This window comes from Balaenoptera borealis, assembly GCF_965194805.1.
Source record: "Balaenoptera borealis genome assembly, chromosome: X".
In the NCBI taxonomy this organism is placed as follows: Eukaryota; Metazoa; Chordata; class Mammalia; order Artiodactyla; family Balaenopteridae; genus Balaenoptera; species Balaenoptera borealis.
The window spans coordinates 16,642,788-16,660,852 of record NC_138881.1 but is presented as its reverse complement, the minus strand read 5'-3'; the positions used below and the strand labels follow the sequence as shown (position 1 = coordinate 16,660,852).

At 44.7% G+C, this 18,065-nt stretch overlaps 1 protein-coding gene and 1 long non-coding RNA gene across 9 annotated transcripts in view; one reads left to right on the top strand and one right to left on the bottom strand.

The window, feature by feature from the left end:
• The window catches only part of LOC309620021, a 601,726-nt gene that overhangs the window by 96,670 nt on the left and 486,991 nt on the right, over window positions 1–18,065 (bottom strand). The window lies entirely within an intron of this gene.
• The window catches only part of SH3KBP1 (SH3 domain containing kinase binding protein 1), a 337,377-nt gene that overhangs the window by 305,047 nt on the left and 14,265 nt on the right, over window positions 1–18,065 (top strand). The window lies entirely within an intron of this gene.

The window sequence follows — 18,065 nt, the reverse complement described above, 5'->3', positions numbered from 1 at the left end:
CTAAGCTTCCTCACCTTGTCTTCCAGAATTATGTAAAATCAGTTGATGAGATGCTTATTATTAATGTTGTTGTTTGCTTAAAAGTGATAAAGTCAAGAAGATAAATAAAATCCTTACCATGAGAAAAGAGAAAGAAGGACCTAGAACTCAAGACTAAACCTTGTGCAAAGCCCTCATCTAAGGGAAAAGTGGGCTCTTGCAACATCACAGGGGCCAACGGAGGAGAGGATTTTAAGCAAAGTGTCTTAGGTCCAGATGCAGAAATGTTCTTTGCAGATGGGTCGGTCAAGATTAGGACATTGCCAAGGGGCTGGCTCTCTTCAGGGCTGCTTTTGTATATCTGCTTTTGTAGCATTTGTTCATTGTTTTGAATCAAGAAGGAAATTATTTGTACCAGAATGTTTTGTTAGTGATTCAGACAATTGAAGCTGTCCAAATGCGGGCCACCGCGAATAACAGAATACAGCCTTGAAAGCCATTGGAAATCATCGTTGTTAGCTATAAATAAATCTGTGTTTCCTCTTAATAAAGCTATAATTTTAAATTATTATCATATTAAATTAGAGAACATGGCTTTTTCAGATCTCGTGTGGGCAACTACCAGCATCTGTCAGCCCGAGATAATTTAGAATGAAATCAGTTGGTCCAAAGCTAACTTGTTGATGTCAGTTTGAGATACTGTTTGTATCAAACTATGCGGCCATATTTCAAGTAACATAATAGGAAACATGGATGAGCTCCAACACCGGCCTGCACATGAATAGAAATGAAAATTAAAGTGTCTGCTTTTCTCTTGCTGACGGAAGAATCTCTGTTCCGATTGAATGGGAGATTAGAGGCCGCGAAGTCAAGTGCCATAACATTTACTTTTATTATGTAGTATATTGTAGTTCCCACGGCATGGTGGGATTTATTGTTACATTTCAGTGCTACGGAGATTTTCTGTTCCTTTCACACTAAAGCATATAGCAACAGGCCTCCAGGTGCGAAGCAGCCTGGGAACTGAGCTGTCTAGTTTCAACTAATTGACTTCAAAAAAAAAGCCCTTCTCATTCCTCCTCAGTTGCTTGCCTTCTTTGTTTTGACTCTTGTTTTCCATTCTATTCAAATCTCATCATACCTTTCCCACTTCCATCTCTTTACATGGACACCACCCCTGTTCACTTGAGGAAGCTGATTTCCCCTCTATCTTTTCAACTGACCCCACAGACCCACACTTCACATGCCAGTCAGTTTGGGGCCAAGTATTACCAGCTTTACAGTCTATGGTCTTAGGATGTGGAACTGGTTTGGAAGCTTTGAAGGCAAACTTCAACTTGTCCTCGGATCTCTCACCGATGCCTCTGGGCCTGTGGTTCATTCAGACCAGGAAATGTAAAAGCACTTCCGTACCTATGCCCTGGGAATGCTATTAAGAGCTAATTGATTTTGGGTGGGGTGCTGGAAAGTTTCTAAAGCTGGATTGTGCTGATGGTTGCACGACTCTGTAAATACTAAAAATTAATTAAGTTGTTCTCTTGAAATGGATGAACTTTACGGTATCTAAATTATACTTCAGTAAAGCTATTGAAAAGAAAAGAGAGCTAATTGAAATTTTCTGAGCATTCACTTTGAGGTCTCAATGTCAAAAAAAGGTATACACACCTTTGCCTCACTTTATAAAACAGCTTTGTATATTTATTTAATAGCCACTATGTTGGTATTTCTGAGTTGTCTATAAACCAATCTTTTATAAATAGGATTATGTTTTAGATGTGTTAAGGAAGCTCTCTAAAAGCTTGTAGTGGAATCCTTTTGTAATACAAGTAAGTTCCTTCAAGGTGTTAAACAAGTGTATTGTTTTACACAGTTTTCTTAAACTGGGGCCCACCTGGGCATTGATACGTATCGTCACAGCTATGGTGATAGAATAATCACAAAGCGTTTGGAAGACTTAGGAGTGCTTTCTAGGAATATTTGGGGGTATAACAGGCCTTTATAATCTTTGATTCCTCTTTGAGGTACAATTTGTGATAGTTCCTTCTGAGTAACATAACTGTGGGTATAACGTCCTAGTGTTAGAATCATTCCTCCAGTGCAATGAAGAGCATACGCTCCCTCTCTTCATCTCCCTCTACTGTTGTCCTGAGGTTATAGTGGTGAAATCATAGCAATGGGAGCGAGCAAGCAAAAGGAAAGAAGGAACTAATAGTCACTGGGTGCCTACTAGACGTTTGGTATATTTTATATATTTCTCATCATCACCAGCCCTGTGAGGGAGGTGTCATGTCTCTCGTTTTACAGGGACTGGACAGGGGATGAAGAAAGTCAGGTAATTTGGGCAAGGTTAACCAACTGCTAAATCACAGAGTTGGATTTGAACTAGTCTAGTTCCCCCTGACCCGTGGAGCCCAAATTTTCCAGTATATGAGGTTGGTCTATATCAGTGGCTCTCAACCATTCTCCCCAGGGGACATTTGACAGTGTCTGGAGACATTTTTGATTGTCCCAAATTGGGGGTGGAGGTGGGAGTGGGGATGCTGCTGGCGTCTAGTGGGTGGAGACCAGAAATGCTGTTAAACATTTTACAATACACAGGGCAGCCCCTGCAGCGAAGACTGATCCGGTGCCACTGTCAGTAGCACCGAAGTTGAGGAAGCCCAGTCAGTGCCAAGAATCCAGTGGTGAGTTAGGAACAGCTGGGCTAGGGACAGCGTCCCCTCAATTGAGTGCAGCCTTGTGGTCCTGGGATGGCCCATCTAATTTCCTGAGAACCTCTATAAAACGTAGTGTGAAAATGGTTTCAGAGCTTTTGGAAACTGGTGAGTTTATATACAAAAAAGTAAATATATTTAAGTTATTCACCTAAGCACGGACCAAGGGAGTTGCCACGACCTTTGAGAGAACGCTCATCCTCTTTCTCCTTGCCCTAGAAAAAAATGATATCATTTGCATCTGATTTTCATACAGAAAGGGTGTTATGTCTGGGATTAGATACTCTGCCAAGATTTAATACCCAGTGTTTAAATGGATATTAAATGAAAGGACAACAACAAACATGAAATTTAATCAATGCTAAATTAGAAATCTGTGTGGTAAAGCTTAAGACTGTATATAGTATAAAGCAATTTAATAGTGACCAGTAACACAAAATTTTTGTCAATATGACACCAAACCTCTATAAACAAGTGATTAAATTTTTAACTTATTTGAAATTTCTGCCTTTTACCATAAGAAACCATTTCTTGGGATTTCTTGGACAGATTTCAGGGGAAGAGTTAGATCCTAGGCTTTGGGCTGTTGGTTTTTCTGTCCCCGTTTTTATGTTTTAAATTTCCCCTTTTGGAATTAGACAGCCAGTTACTGGGCCTTGTAACATTTCAGGTCATTGAGCAATTTCTCGGGTTTAATAGGACAACATATACGGTGTCCTGCCTGTCTTAAAGAACACCATGGGTGACATTTGGAGTGTTCCAGAAGGACTGCTGGCTGAGCGTGTGTGTGAACAAGCCGCACCTCTCGGCTCTCTTGGGGTTAGTTGCTCTGACGTGAGAGCTTTCATTTGAGAGCCACAGCTCACTCTTACAGACAGTGTCCCTTTGCCAGTGACCTTCAGACATGGTCTTTGGGATCAGGAAGGTGGCTGGCGTTACCCGTGCAGAGGAGCTGAAGATGTGGTCCCTGCTATGTCACCATCGAATCTGCACATGAGGCTGTGGGGTGTGCATGTGTGGAGCTCTGGCTCCTATCCAGGGACACCAGTCATGACCAAACTTCAGTTTGTATCAGGATGATTTGAGAAGCACTATGCATTTCTCAAGTGTGGTGATAGCAAAAGAGATTGTGCTTAGGGTCAAATGCTTTATACCAAGGAAGTGAAACAGGTTGAGCTTGTGATTGCTGGGTCTTGAACCTAGTCAGTCCCTCTGACCGGTTTTGGTTTCCTCCCCGCCCTTCAGGACTTAGCCTTGGCTCAGAAGAGGTTCTCTGCCTGGGCCTCCCCATCCAGTGCCCCTTCCCCTGGTTCCTGACCTCTCACTTAAGATTCTTAGGGCTCACAGCCTAGGTTTGTGCTAGGTAAATGAGGTCAATCTGGCCAGCAGCATTGGTTTCCAAATCACCTCACAGTCTTAGAGAAGATGGGTTGATGGCAAGCCCTTGTCCTTCTCAGCACTTCCAAGAGTCTGATCTGTCAGGGTTCCACTGGCACATCTTCACAGTTAGAAACATCGGTCCAGACCAAAACTGAGGTGCTCACCTCTGCCTGCTTGGCCCCCAGCAGGGCAATCCTGGCCTTTGGCAGTCTGTCGCATTGATTAGGTTCGTGCTTAGTTTTGATGGGTTCCACAAACTACTTCTACCCCATCACATCCAATAAGCACAAAAGCAGTAAACATTCAAAGTGCCAGTAAGAAAAGTTTCATGACAACTGTAGAAACACAGGTGGAGGTTAAACAGATCCAAGTGGGGCTGACGATCATAAGTGTTGCATAACCTCCTGGGAGTGAGGTATCTGGGGGTGTGAATTATTCTAAAACACAGAGAGCGAACAGTGCCATCCTGCCCAAGCCACCCACAGCCATCAGCCTGCCCTGAGCAAGAGTGAGTGACTGGTGAGATTGGGTGGGGGGCATTTGGGTGTGCAGCAAGCATCCTTCAGATGGGTCTTGGCTTGGAGAGGGTCACAGTGCCCGCTAGCTGTGTGGACTTGTGGCCAGCCCCAGAAGCTCACCTGTGTGCAGGGGTGGTGTGCCCTCCCCTGGTATCTTGGTCGCCTCCCTCTCTGTGGTCAGGGCCGTGGCATTCTTCGTTCAGCCCAGCTGCTTAAACACTTCTGCTTTTGCTACACTCTGAGACCATTTTCAGCTTTAAGAATACAAATGCAGAGGGACACCTAGTGGGTTCAAAGTAGTCTATACACAGCAAAGAGACGTATGTAGTAACCTGTGTTACATCCGCAGTGTGCCCCACTGAGGCCTCTGAGCTGCGAATGAATGTGGAAGCAAGAAGGGAACAGGTGACAGTCAGCTCTCAGGTTGCACGTGGCATTTACTTGGCCTTTGATGCCCCCTCCACCCACTGGCTGTGGATTCAGGGATTGGCAGAGCCCTGTTATGGCTTCTCTTTGACTTGTAAATATCCAGAGGGATACACAACCTGCCAGGAAACCATGCTCAAGTACCCCTTTGTCATACTAACAGCATTGTAGACAAACTGCCCTTTCTTAAGGAGGAAAGTTGAGTTCTCAGACTCCTTCTAGCCATGGACTCTTGCTAGGGCGTGGTCTGGGAACCTCAGCCCACTCTGCTTCCCACTGCCTTTGGTTCATTAAATGAGGAAAGTGATGAGCACTTGTGGCGTGAGGTTGGGGGCCCCATTAGAAGGAAGCTGGATCTGGTGGTGACAAGCTAAAGATGAGGTGTCAGTGAACAGGGAGGCCTGATTTCAAGCCAGAGAATCTTTATTTAGCTTCCCGATGACCTGTAGTGGCACTCTCCACCTCCCCAGGCGTGAGTCCTTTCTCCTGAGGTGGTTCATGATCTTTGGAATTTCACAGACTCACTTACCCCCAATCCCCCCCCCCCAAAAGCCTTTTCATTTGAGGGACTGCTGATTTTTATTTTACTAATGAAGCACATTTTAAAAAACAAATGCCATTGCCTGCTAGAAAGGATATAATCTCCAATTTAAAAAATTGAACACATTTGGCTTACTGGGAGACTAGCAATGTTGACCTTCTTTTTCTTGGCACTTTATGTATGCATTGGGGGTAACTTTGTCATGAATGCATACCAGTTCTTGGGGTGGCTTCGGATTTGAATTCCTAGCTCTGCAGTCCAGGTTGAGTGACTCTGAGCTCCATTTTCCTCTTCTTTATGACAGGGTTAGTTACTAATGCCCACCTACCTCAGAGGATTGTTGTAAAATATAGACATGGTGTGGCGTGGCTGAGACAAAACAGGTGCTTTCTGAGTTGTAGTTGGTACAGCTGCAGTTCGGATAGAGAGAAGAACCAAGTATCAACCTACATTCTTACCGTGACTACTGTTCTTGGAAAATAGGAAAGTTCTTGAACATGTAACATAAATCAGCTGAGATTTTGACAGCTGTATCGGATATCGTTTCATATGATTTGCTTAGTTGGCTTTTTATATTAAAGAGCTGCTCCCCACCCCCCAATTACAAAGGGAAAAGGTGCTCACTTTCAAAAAATGAAAGAACTCAGGAAGTTAGAAAGTGAAAGTCCCCTGGTATCTCAGCCTCTCCCTGAGGTAATCACTGTTAATTTGTTGTACACACCTTTAGAAGTCTTTCTGTGACTGGATGGATGGATGGATGGTTGGATGGATGGATGGATGGATGGATGGATGGATGGATGGATGGATGGATGGATGGTTGGATGGATGGATGGTTGGATGGATGGATGGATGGTTGGATGGATGGATGGATGGATGGTTGGATGGATGGATGGTTGGATGGATGGATGGATGGTTGGATGGATGGATGGATGGATGGATGGATGGTTGGATGTTTTAAAAATGTGATCGTGTTAATACAATACAGTTCTAGTCCACACTTGTTCTTTTGTACTAAATAATGTATGTTTGACATCTTTCCACATAAGTCACGTAGATCAACCTTATACTTTTAAAGGCTACATGATATTCCATTGCATGACTCTACTGTAACCAATTCACTAGGAGCAATGCTGCAAAGATCACCCTAGGACAGTGATCTGCAAATAGGACGACATGAACCTTGGGGGACCATGGAGACTTCCCAGGCCACGGACAGTGCCTCATCTTCTTATGTGCTCTTTCTTCAGACTCATCTCCTGAGAGCCCTGTTGCCATGCTGCTTTTCCTTTCTCACTCCCCTTTCCCATTCACCCTCTCCCACCTCACACGGCACAGCCAATCTCTTGCCCACTCCAGGGGTATAAAAACCCCTGGTGCAAACTCAGAGACAATTCTGAGATTGGTGTTAGACTTGAGAAACTGAAAGACTCAATTGACTGGACAAAAACTCCTTTTACAAGTCGGTTGGTTTCTAATTCTTTGCTTCTATCAAAATTGAAGGAGGCATCCACTGAGTTGTTCATTGATAGATAGTTAAAAATAGTTCTTGATGATGCTAGACCACTGTCTGATTTTTGGTATGTAACTTGGAAGGACTTCACAGAATTAAGTGACATTGTGATAACAAAATTCTTTCCATTCCTATCTACTTATTTTTGTGTTAACAAAGTTTCTTGGCACTTACATCTATAAAATGAAAAATAGGAATAGAATCGATACCAAACCGTGTCATTCTGGTGATGAGTCATACAAATACAAATAAAGTGATTGTGGGAGAAGCCCAATAAAATTCTACTTTGTTATACTATTAAATTCCTTATCAAAATGAGTAGTGTGTGTATACATATGTTTTGATCATTTGCATAGTAATAATAATTGTAAGGATAACTCAATCCAGAAAAAAGTAATTTTTACACCTAGAGCCTTATGATTTCAGGAAATGAAAAAGTTATAATTTTCAATTTATATACATGTTCTTATAGCAGAAAAAGATGAAAAAATTAACAACGGACAAAATTAACAAAAGCATAAAACATTACGTTAGAATAAAATTCAGTGGTGGAAGTATGATGGAAATATGAATTCAAAGAGGGAAAGGAATGACTCAGAATTTCCAACTGTTAGAGAAAAGCTTATTAATGATTTTTTAAAAGTGCATGGCGGCGGTCATTAAATTGCTGTGGTATTCAAATTTATATTGAATATATTCAAGACAGCAATAGTTATATTTTAAAATATCAATATTTAGAATATAGCAGAAATTATATCCTTTGTGACTAAAACTTGTGTAAAATTTTAGATGTCAACTTTACCTGTTGGGGGGAGTACATAGTTTTTTAAATTTATTTTAGGAGGTACACTGGTAAACAGTTCGAACACCACTGGCCTCATAAATATGTCATTCTGTACGTACACAAACATTGCTGTGGGTTAACTTCTAGAAGCGGAATATCTGAAGGTGTACACATTTACATTTTGTGATAGATATTGCCAAATGGCATTACAAAAAGGCTGTGCCTATTTACATTCCTGTGAATGATAGCGTAAGTCTGATTTCTAATAAATACATTATTTATTTACTAAATCATTTTCAACAGCAAATTTGGGACTGTAGTGAGCAATGTTTATGAAAGGATGCTCAGCATCACTAATCATTAGAGAAATGCAAATCAAAACTACAATGAGGTATCACCTCACACCAGTCAGAATGGCCATCATCAAAAAATCTACAACAATAAATGCTGGAGAGGGTGTGGAGAAAAGGGAGCCCTGTTGCACTGTTGGTGGGAATGTAAATTGATACAGCCACTATGGAGAACAGTAGGGAGGTTCCTCAAAAAACTAAAAATACAACTACCATACGACCCAGCAATCCCACTACTGGGCATATACCCTGAGAAAACCGTAATTCAAAAAGTCATGAACCACAGTGTTCATTGCAGCACTATTTACAGTAGCCAGGACATGGAAGCAACCTAAGTGTCCATCATCAGATGAATGGATAAAGAAGATGTGGCACATATATACAATGGAATATTACTCAGCCATAAAAAGAAACAAAATTGAGTTAATTGTAGTGAGGTGGATGGACCTAGAGTCTGTCATACAGAGTGAAGTAAGTCAGAAAGAGAAAAACAAATACAGTACGCTAACACATATATGTGGAATCTAAAAAAAAAAAGGTTCTGAAGAACCTAGGGGCAGGACAGGAATAAGGACGCAGATGTAGAGAATGGACTTGAGGACACGGGGAGGGGGAAGGGTAAGCTGGGGCAAAGTGAGAGAGTGGCATGGACATATATACACTACCAAATGTAAAATAGCTAGTGGGAAGCAGCCGCATAGCACAGGGAGATCAGCTCGGTGCTTTGTGACCACCTAGAGGGGTGGGATAGGGAGGGTGGGAGGGAGACGCAAGAGGGAGGAGATATGGGGATATATGTGTATGTATAGCTGATTCACTTTGTTATACAGCAGAAATTAACATACCATTGTAAAGCAATTATACTCCAATAAAGATGTTATAGGGGCTTCCCTGGTGGCGCAGTAGTTGAGAATCTGCCTGCTAATGCAGGGGACATGGGTTCGAGACTTGGTCTGGGAGGATCCCACATGCCGCGGAGCAACTAGGCCCGTGAGCCACAACTGCTGAGCCTGCGCGTCTGGAGCCTGTGCTCCACAACAGGAGAGGCCGCGATAGTGAAGAGGCCCGGGCACCGCGATGAAGAGTGGCCCCCCGCTTGCTGCAACTGGAGAAAGCCCACGCACAGAAACGAAGACCCAACACAGCCAAAAATAAATATAAAAATAAATAAATAAATAAAAGATTACTATTAAAAAAAATTACTATAAAAAAGATGTTATAAAAAAAAAATGAGTAGCCAATATCAGAAAAAAAATGAATGCAAAAGTGAAATGTTACTTTTCCCCCCTTAATACTGCTTGCTATGGATGCACGTGAAGCTCTTCACTTCTCAGCGCTAGACTTCAGTAGGATGTGCCCCACCCCCTTCCCAGAACGCTTCCGCTGATCTAAATTAGGTCACCATGCTATCATTGCTAATTTCATCTTTTACCTGTCTCTCGTAGTAGCTAGCAGAATTTGTAATTATGTCTGTAAAATTCTGTCCCTCTCAGGGGGCTCTGAGCTCCGTGGGGCAGGGACCATGGCTGTTTTGTTCATCCCTGCATCCCCCCCCCTTGCCTAGCCCAGAGCCTGGCTCATAGGACTCACTTAGGAAATATGGGCTGAATGAAGCAACGGAGCATATATGAGAAGAAATAGTGTGATGTAGGATCACGTTAGAGATCTTCATTGCCACTAGCCCCATGTGGCTATTTAAATTTAATTTAATTTAAATCGTCACACTTAGCTGTATTCCGTGTGCTCAGTAGCCACATGGGGCCAGTGGTACCATATTGGATAGTACAGATATAGCTGGTTCCGTCATCACAGCAAGTTTTTTTTTTAACATCTTTATTGGAGTATAATTGCTTTACAGTGTTGTGTTAGTTTTTGCTGTATAACAAAGTGAATCAGCTATACATACACATATATCCCCATATCTCCTCCCTCTTGTGTCTCCCTCCCACCCTCCATATCCCACCCCTCTAGGTGGTCACAAAGCACCGAGCTGATCTCCCTGTGCTATGTGGCTGCTTCCCACTAGCTATCTATTTTACATTTGGTAGTGTATATATGTCCATGCCACTCTGTCACTTTGTCCCAGCTTACCCTTCCCCCTCCCCGTGTCCTCAAGTCCATTCTCTATGTCTGCGTCTTTATTCCTGTCCTGCCCCTAGGTTCTTCAGAACCTTTTTTTTTTTTAGATTCCATATATATGTGTTAGCATACTGTATTTGTTTTTCTCTTTCTGACTTACTTCATTCTGTATGACAGACTCTAGGTCCATCCACCTCACTACAAATAACTCAATTCCGCCTCTTTTTATGACTGAGTAATATCCCATTGTATATATGTGCCACATCTTCTTTATCCATTCATCTGTCGATGGACACTTAGGTTGCTTCCATGTCCTGGCTATTGTAAATAGTGCTGCAATGAACATTGTGGTACTTGACTCTTTTTGAATTATGGTTTTCTCAGGGTATATGCCCAGTAGTGGGATTGCTGGGTCATATGGTAGTTGTATTTTTAGTTTTTTGAGGAACCTCCCTACTGTTCTCCATAGTGGCTGTATCCATTTACATTCCCACCAACAGTGCAAGAGGGTTCCCTTTTCTCCACACCCTCTCCAGCATTTATTGTTTGTAGATTTTTTGATGATGGCCATTCTGACCGGTGTGAGGTGATGCCTCCTTGTAGTTTTGATTTGCATTTCTCTAATGATTAGTGATGTTGAGCATCTTTTCATGTGCCTCTTGGCCATCTGTATATCTTCCTTGGTGAAATGTCTATTTAGGTCTTCCACGCATTTTTTAACTGGAGTGTTTGTTTTTTTGATATTGCGCTAGCTCCATGAGCTGTTTGTATATTTTGGAGATTAATCCTTGGTCAGTTGCTTCGTTTGCAAATATTTTCTCCCATTCTGTAGGCTGTCTTTTGGTCTTGTTTATGGCTTCCTTTGCTGTGCAAAAGCTTTGAAGTTGCATTAGGTCCCATTTGTTTATTTGTTTAATTTCCACTTCTCTAGGGGCTGGGTCACAAAGGATCTTGCACAGCAAGTTTTAATGGATAGTGCTGATGTCAAGCGATTGTACTTTTATTCTCAGAACTTTCACTATGCCTGGCACACAGTAGATATTTAATAAATGTTTGACTAAGTGAATGAGTAAGTAAACTCTATCTCCCTCTCTTATTCTTGAGCTACAAGTTTCCATGTAAAAGTTGCTTTGTACTGAATCGCCAAACATTCCTCCTTTACTTGCCTAACACCTTACATTTCTTGCCAGAGATTTCTTTAAAGAAGCCAGCCCCCTTTTTGGTCCTTTTAAAAACACATTGTAATAAAATAGAACAAAGGCAGCTTGTTATCAGAACATAGAGTGGTTTCTTCACACACGCGCGCACACATACACACACACACACTACATTTCCTGGCATCTTTTCTTGTTATTGGTGTAGAAACAATTCTCAGAATTCACTATCAGTTGGATAAGAAGGAAGATCAGATGTTCCTGCTGTCTGTCCGGTGCTCTGTAGTGGAAAGAATTCCACCAGCATGAATTTGAGTGTGGGCCCTGCCATTTTCTGATTGTGACCTTGTTCAAGTTGTCTAACCTCTGACCTTCCATCTCTCCCTCTGTGGAATAGAGTAGCCTGTGCGGCATGGGTTTTTGTGAGGATTGAATGAGCACGCACGTGCGAAGGGTGGAGCGGTCGGGTGGCCAACCGGTAGCCCAAACTTGTTTACTCCCAGCAGCTTGTGTCTTGAAAACTTCACGCCTGATTGATAAATGAAAATGCAGCAGCAAATCTGCTATATCCATACACATTTTGGAGGGCTTATTTTCCTGCAGAATCTAATCATTGCTCAAATGAGAATTTTTCAGTTGGTGACTCAGCTAACACAGGTGTTCACTGACCCCTAATAATGGGCCCATCTTTGTAGTCTGCACAGGTTTTCCACGCTAGTCAAAGGATTTACATGCAGGGTGAGATTTCCTCCTGTCCAGACTACCTTGAGATGCTTCTTCATTGTAGAGAAGGTACCTGCGGCCCTGTGGGTTTAGGGTTTTGTCATCTTAAATCTTAAAAAAAAAAATTTTGTTCACGGGTTGTTTTTTTTTTAACAGTTAGCCTTGCTCTTAAATCTCTGCTCCCAAATCCCACAACTCCATCAATGGTGTCTGAAAACAAAATTCTACCTGCGTGATTTGAAAGGGTTTTCACATAATCTCTCATTTACAAAAGAATAACCCTGCAAAGCTGATAGCTCAGATAACTCTCCCCTTTTTTTCTGGTGGGAAAACTGAAGCCCAGAAAGGTTGTTTGTTCATTTATTCAATAATCATTTATTGAACACTCACTGCAAGCCAGGTATGATGCTAGGCCTGGGAAAAACAGAGGTAAGAGCCACGGCTTCTTCCCTGGCGGGTAAGGGAGACAGATAGGTCAGCAAAGACTGTTAGTTCAGGGTGCTAAATGCGGAGATTGGTGTGATGAGTGTCTAGGGAGTGCTCAGGTCAGTTTTAGGGTGCAGGCTGCATTCTTGGAAGAGGTCTTAGTTGCCAAGCCAAGCCTTGATGTCTCCAGGGGAAGGGAGGAAAGGAGGGGGAGGGGAGAGGAGGAAGTCACCCAAGGGACAGAGGTGTGTTGGCCATGCTAAGGCACTGGGATTTCGTTGGCACTCAGGAAGGAGCTGAAGCAGTGAAGGGACGTGCTCAGGTCTGCACTTTACGGTCTCTGGTGGTAGCTGGCTCTCTGGTGGTAGCCAGCCTGTGGAGTGGTACAGGACTTGGAGTGAGAAATCCATTACAGCGGTTCCAAGCAAGAAGTTCCAGCAGACTTAATGATCCTTGACAGAGACATGCAGGAGATGAGGTGGTTTCCAGAGATATTGGGAGGGAGCGACAAGGCCAGGCTTCAAATGTAGGAAACTTCCATTCTAGGACTCGTTCTCAAGCCCAGAGCAGCGAACTACAATAAATAAACAGAGCCATTTAGGAGCTCACAAACAGTTCCTTTGGTGACAGCTGGCCATCTCAGACTTTTGACTATTTCTTCTCCTGGTTTTCAGTGGATGTGTCTTAGGTCACCTGTGGTCACTGGTACCATCCCTCCCATTGATGGAAAATGAGCCCACATTTTCTAATTAAACTAAATAGGCTGTGACTGAAATTCATGGAAAATGGGCAACTCTGTGTGCCATGAAGAGTCAAAGGCCTTTCCAAGCTGACTCCGTGTCCAACATGAATTATCCCTGTATGTCTGTAGAGGGTTTGTCTTCCAAGTATCAGAAAAGCCAAGGGCCTCTCATCCTTATGAAACTAACTTTTAAAAAATACCCAACATTTTCCACTTCAGAGTTTTGGATTGGCTTATGGGCATTAAAACCATTTTTTATTAAAGGGAAAAATTCCTAGCCAGGCGAGAAAGCTCATATCAAGTTTCAGCCTGATTCATTTCAAAACTACCATGAAAATTGGGACATTTTCTTTGCACCACAACGGGTTAGTCATGGAAATTCTGCCTTAATCTCAGCTACTGCGACCACAGTCATGAGAGCATGCTCTGTGCCACTGAAAATTTACGTTACAGTGCTGAAGAGTTTCCCCCTTCGCTGTCAGAAAGCAGAAGTGAGTCGAAGTTCAAGGTCTGAGGTTCCCTTTTCATCAAGTGACCTCATCCTTGGTGTGTCTTTTTCTTTCCGGCACTTTGGTTTTGTCTGTTGTTTCCCAAAAGTGTTTTTTCTGAGCTCAAATGTAGAAAGTTCAATGTAGCTGAGTCTGCATGAGGAGGTTAAGAGTGCAGCTCCCCTGCAGGACTCGGCCCTCTTCTTACTCTTTTATTTATTTATTTGTTTACTTATTCATTCATTCATTTATTTATTTATGGCTATGTTGGGTCTTTGTTGCTGCACACGGGCTTTCTCTAGTTGCGGTGAGCCAGGGGGCCACTCCTCGCTGCCTTGCGCAGACCTCCCACTGCAGTGGCCTCTCCCGCCACAGAGCACGAGCCCCAGCAGCTGCAGCACCCAGGCTCAGTAGTTGCGGCTCGCGGGCTCTAGAGCACAGGCTCAGTAGTTGTGGCTTGCGGGCTCTAGAGCGCAGGCTCAGTAGTTGTGGTGCACGGGCTTCATTGCTCCGCGGCATGTGGGATCCTCCCGGACCAGGGCTCGAACCCGTGTCCCCTGCACTGGCAGGCGGATTCCCAACCACTGCACCACCAGGGAAACCCCTCTCCTCTTACTCTTGAGTGACAGAGATGAGGCAGTCTTCTGGGCCATCTGTCCTGGAGGCTGTGGTTGAGCGTGCTCGCTGAGCGCGGCCAGGCTTCAGCACGTGCGGGGCTCTTTAGTGCAGACCTCAGCCAGTAAAGCGAACTGGGCCGGCCAGGCTTTCTCTGCAGCCCTGGCATAGAAGGCTGCCTTCCACCCCGAAGCTGCTGCCTCAGTGCCCGCTAGCAGTCACCTCTGTTTTGCAGCTGCACGCCTGCAATCAGAGTTCTTTCTTGAGAGAGTTGGTTCATTCGTGGGCTTGTTCATTTGTTCCTTCATTCACACAATGTCAAGCATGTTTGCCCCAGGAAGGCGCTAGACTATGAGAGCGCAAAGATGGGTCCCTGCCCTCCTGGGGCTCACAGTCTAAGTGCGTCACACAGACACCAGGCCACCTCTGAGTCATTTCGAAAGTGTGATTTAGGAGAGACCCCTGTCTCACACGTGGTCAAACCCTCAGCTCCCCCTGGGACTTCCCTATTTCAGGGGGCCCAGGAGGGTGGGGAGGGCGCCCAGATGGAGTCCAGCAGAAGTCTCCTGGGTGCGACCTTGTCTGTCCCCGCACACCAGGGGATGTGCTGAGTCCATCTTAAGGGGGGCCTGCGGCCATCCCATCCGCTCCCCTCCCCCGCCCCGCTCTGCATGCTCGGCCCCCTCGAGGGCCTCCTTCTCACTCCAGCCGCCGTGTTTCTGACTCGTCACCAGTGGTCACCCAAGCCTTTGGTTGCCACTTGATCGCCTCTGTTGCTCACACACCAGGTCGGCAGGGGACCCACCCTGTGAGGAGCCTTGCTGCCGATGCCTCACCGGGCCCGGCCCTGGGACACCTGCTGCTCACCCGATGGCCCTCGGCCCCGGCGCCCTCTCCTCTCCTCCGCGTGGTCAAGTCCTGGCGTGTCCCTCCCCATCCCCCAGCCTCTTCCGGAGCAGCGCTTCTGCACGTGGCTGCTACTAACAAACTAATAAACCTGGGGAGACGGAGAGCCTGCCCTGCCCTAGACGGCGCCCCAGACTAATCCAGTCAGTCCCAGGGTGGGATCCAGGCAGGAGCCTTTTTTTTTTTTAATTGTCCAGGTGGCTCCACTCTGCAGCCAAGGTGGAGAACCGGAGCCAGCACGACTTTAATTGTTCTTTCATCACTTCAGCCTGCTCCGGTTTTGCCTCCTGAGCTGGCTTCTGTTTCCAGGATGGAGCCATGACCTAGGTGGTCGGCCTCAGCCCCTGGCAGCGCCCAGCCAAGGCCCTCAGCACTGGCACACCCCCTCCCCCGCCCCGTGTGCTTCATGTCCTCCAGCCCCCTCACGCCCACCTCCCCACCGGCAGACCTCCCTGCCCTGGGCCTTATTCCTACTTCCAGGGCCCAGCAGGGGAACCCGCTAAACTCACCGGATGTAGAGTGCATGCAAGGATATTTGTGCAGCACTTTTCCTTAATTAAAAAAAAAACAACAACAACAGAGAGAGGGGGAATGATTTGAAAACAATTACCCAACGATAGGGGATTGATTCACTAAATCATGAATTGCAATGCAATAGAAGATTCTACAACAATCAAAATATTTATGAAGGATTTTTAGCGTCATGGCATATAATGTTTAGTGAAATAAGCAGAATGAAATACTATATATCATGTGAACTAGGCTATCTATTTATAGAAAAAAGCCTGAAGGGAAATATACCAAAATACTAATAGTACTCGTCTCGGTGTGGCAAGATTATAGTTGACTTTGTTTTGTTGTTACCATTTTATGGCTTTTAAAAATTATGCATTGTGCACATATTACTTCTGTAATCAGAGAAAAGTCGATTTTAAAAAATTAATTGGGACATTAATGTCAGATAATGGCTTTTGGCATCAATCCAAGTGTGTAATTGGGAATTTCGATTTCAAACAACATGGAATTGGTAGAGGTGAGTCCTGGGGTGGGGTCTCAAGGGGAATCTTTTAGGAAAATAAGATTCTCTTAAAGGGAAGGCTCCTGAGAGGGTCAGGCCAGTGAACGGGCTCTAGAGAGGCCCGCCCCGAGCCTCTCTGAGCTGGCTGGCCAGATGGGGCATTTTTCAGGAGCCTCGCTCTGGCGCTGGGTGCTGATTGGCTCCTCGGCCTCAGAGCACCACTGATACTTTTCTTGTGCTGTCTCTTCAGAGAGTTAACCTTTGGTTACAGTTGCTTTGCCCTGATAAAATGAGTTCATGTTGAATAATTATTCATTCACCAGGCGCTGAAATAAAGTCATGTAATATAATCCCAGGTGTAATGTAATGGTTTGTCCTGACCAGTGACTTGTGCTTGGTTTTGCATATTTCCACTAAAGGAAGTAGTTTGCAGGCAACACCTGACTGTTCATTAATAGAAGAAAGCTGTCACACAGCCAGACCCTGTATGATAACCCTCAACAAAAGAGCTCTCCCCAAAATAAGGAGGGAAAAAAAACATACATCATTTTTATCTTTTCTGTTCTGAGCCAGCATATTTGCAATTATGGCAGTTTAAGATATTTTCAGTTGCAAATCAAGAATATCTGACTAAAATTAGCTGAAATAACAGGGGGCTATTCACTTCACACGGTGAGAAGCCTGGACACTTGGTCATTCAGGGTTGGTGAGTGGCTCATTGGGGCGGTCAGTCACCCAAGCTCTTTCCATTTGTTTTGCTCTGCTATCCTCAAGATCTCCAAGAGCATCCATCTCATGTGTTAGTCATTTGCACAATGGCAGGAAAAAGGCTGAAAACTACTGCTGCAAGAAGTAACAGGAAGAGGCTAGAAACGTGCCAGATACACAGGTGGCGGCTAGTGGTGGAGCTGGGAGTTGAACCCAGACAACCTAGCTCAGAATTCATGCCTGTCTTGGTCTGCCAGGTCTGTCATAACAGAACTTAAACAGCGGACATGTATTTCCTACAGTCCTGGAGGCTGTGAAGGCCAAGTTCAAGGCACCAGCAGATGCCGTGTCTGTTGAGGGCCCTCTTCCGGGTTCACAGGCACTGTCTTCTTGCTGTGTCCTCAAATGGTGGAGGGGGTGAGGGGGCACTAGTCTCTTTCTCTTCTTATAAGGACACTAAGCCTATCCACAGCTCCAGGCATCCTATTCTTACACAACAGCTTCCCAAGCAGGAGGGAAGAGGAAGCAGCAACACAAATGACCTTCGCCTCACTTGCCTCTCTCTAGACAGAGAGGAAATCTCTTTCCCAGTGGCTCTCAGTAGACTTCCTTTTATTTCTCAGTGATCCAAATTGGGCTACGTGGCTACCTCTAAACCAATCACTGGCAAAGAGGAACAGGGTTGCCATCATTGGCTTAGACCAGACGTGCCTCTGCTGGGCACATTGTCCTGAAACAGAACCGGGGCTCTGTTAGGAGGGAGAATGGGAATGGTTTGGGAAAGCAGCGCCTGGCATGGCGAATGAAGCAGTCTCCCTGTCAGGAAGAGATGGCGTGTCCCCATTCACCAGCAGTAATGAGTCTCAGGGTCTCCCCCTATCTGCCAGCCATCCCTCTGTGCATCATACCCAGATCTACACTTGGTTTGTAAATCCCCAGAACTCTGTAGCACCAGGTGACTCCCTTGGCCTGATCATTTGTTGAAGGAGGTGGCAAAGTGAAGG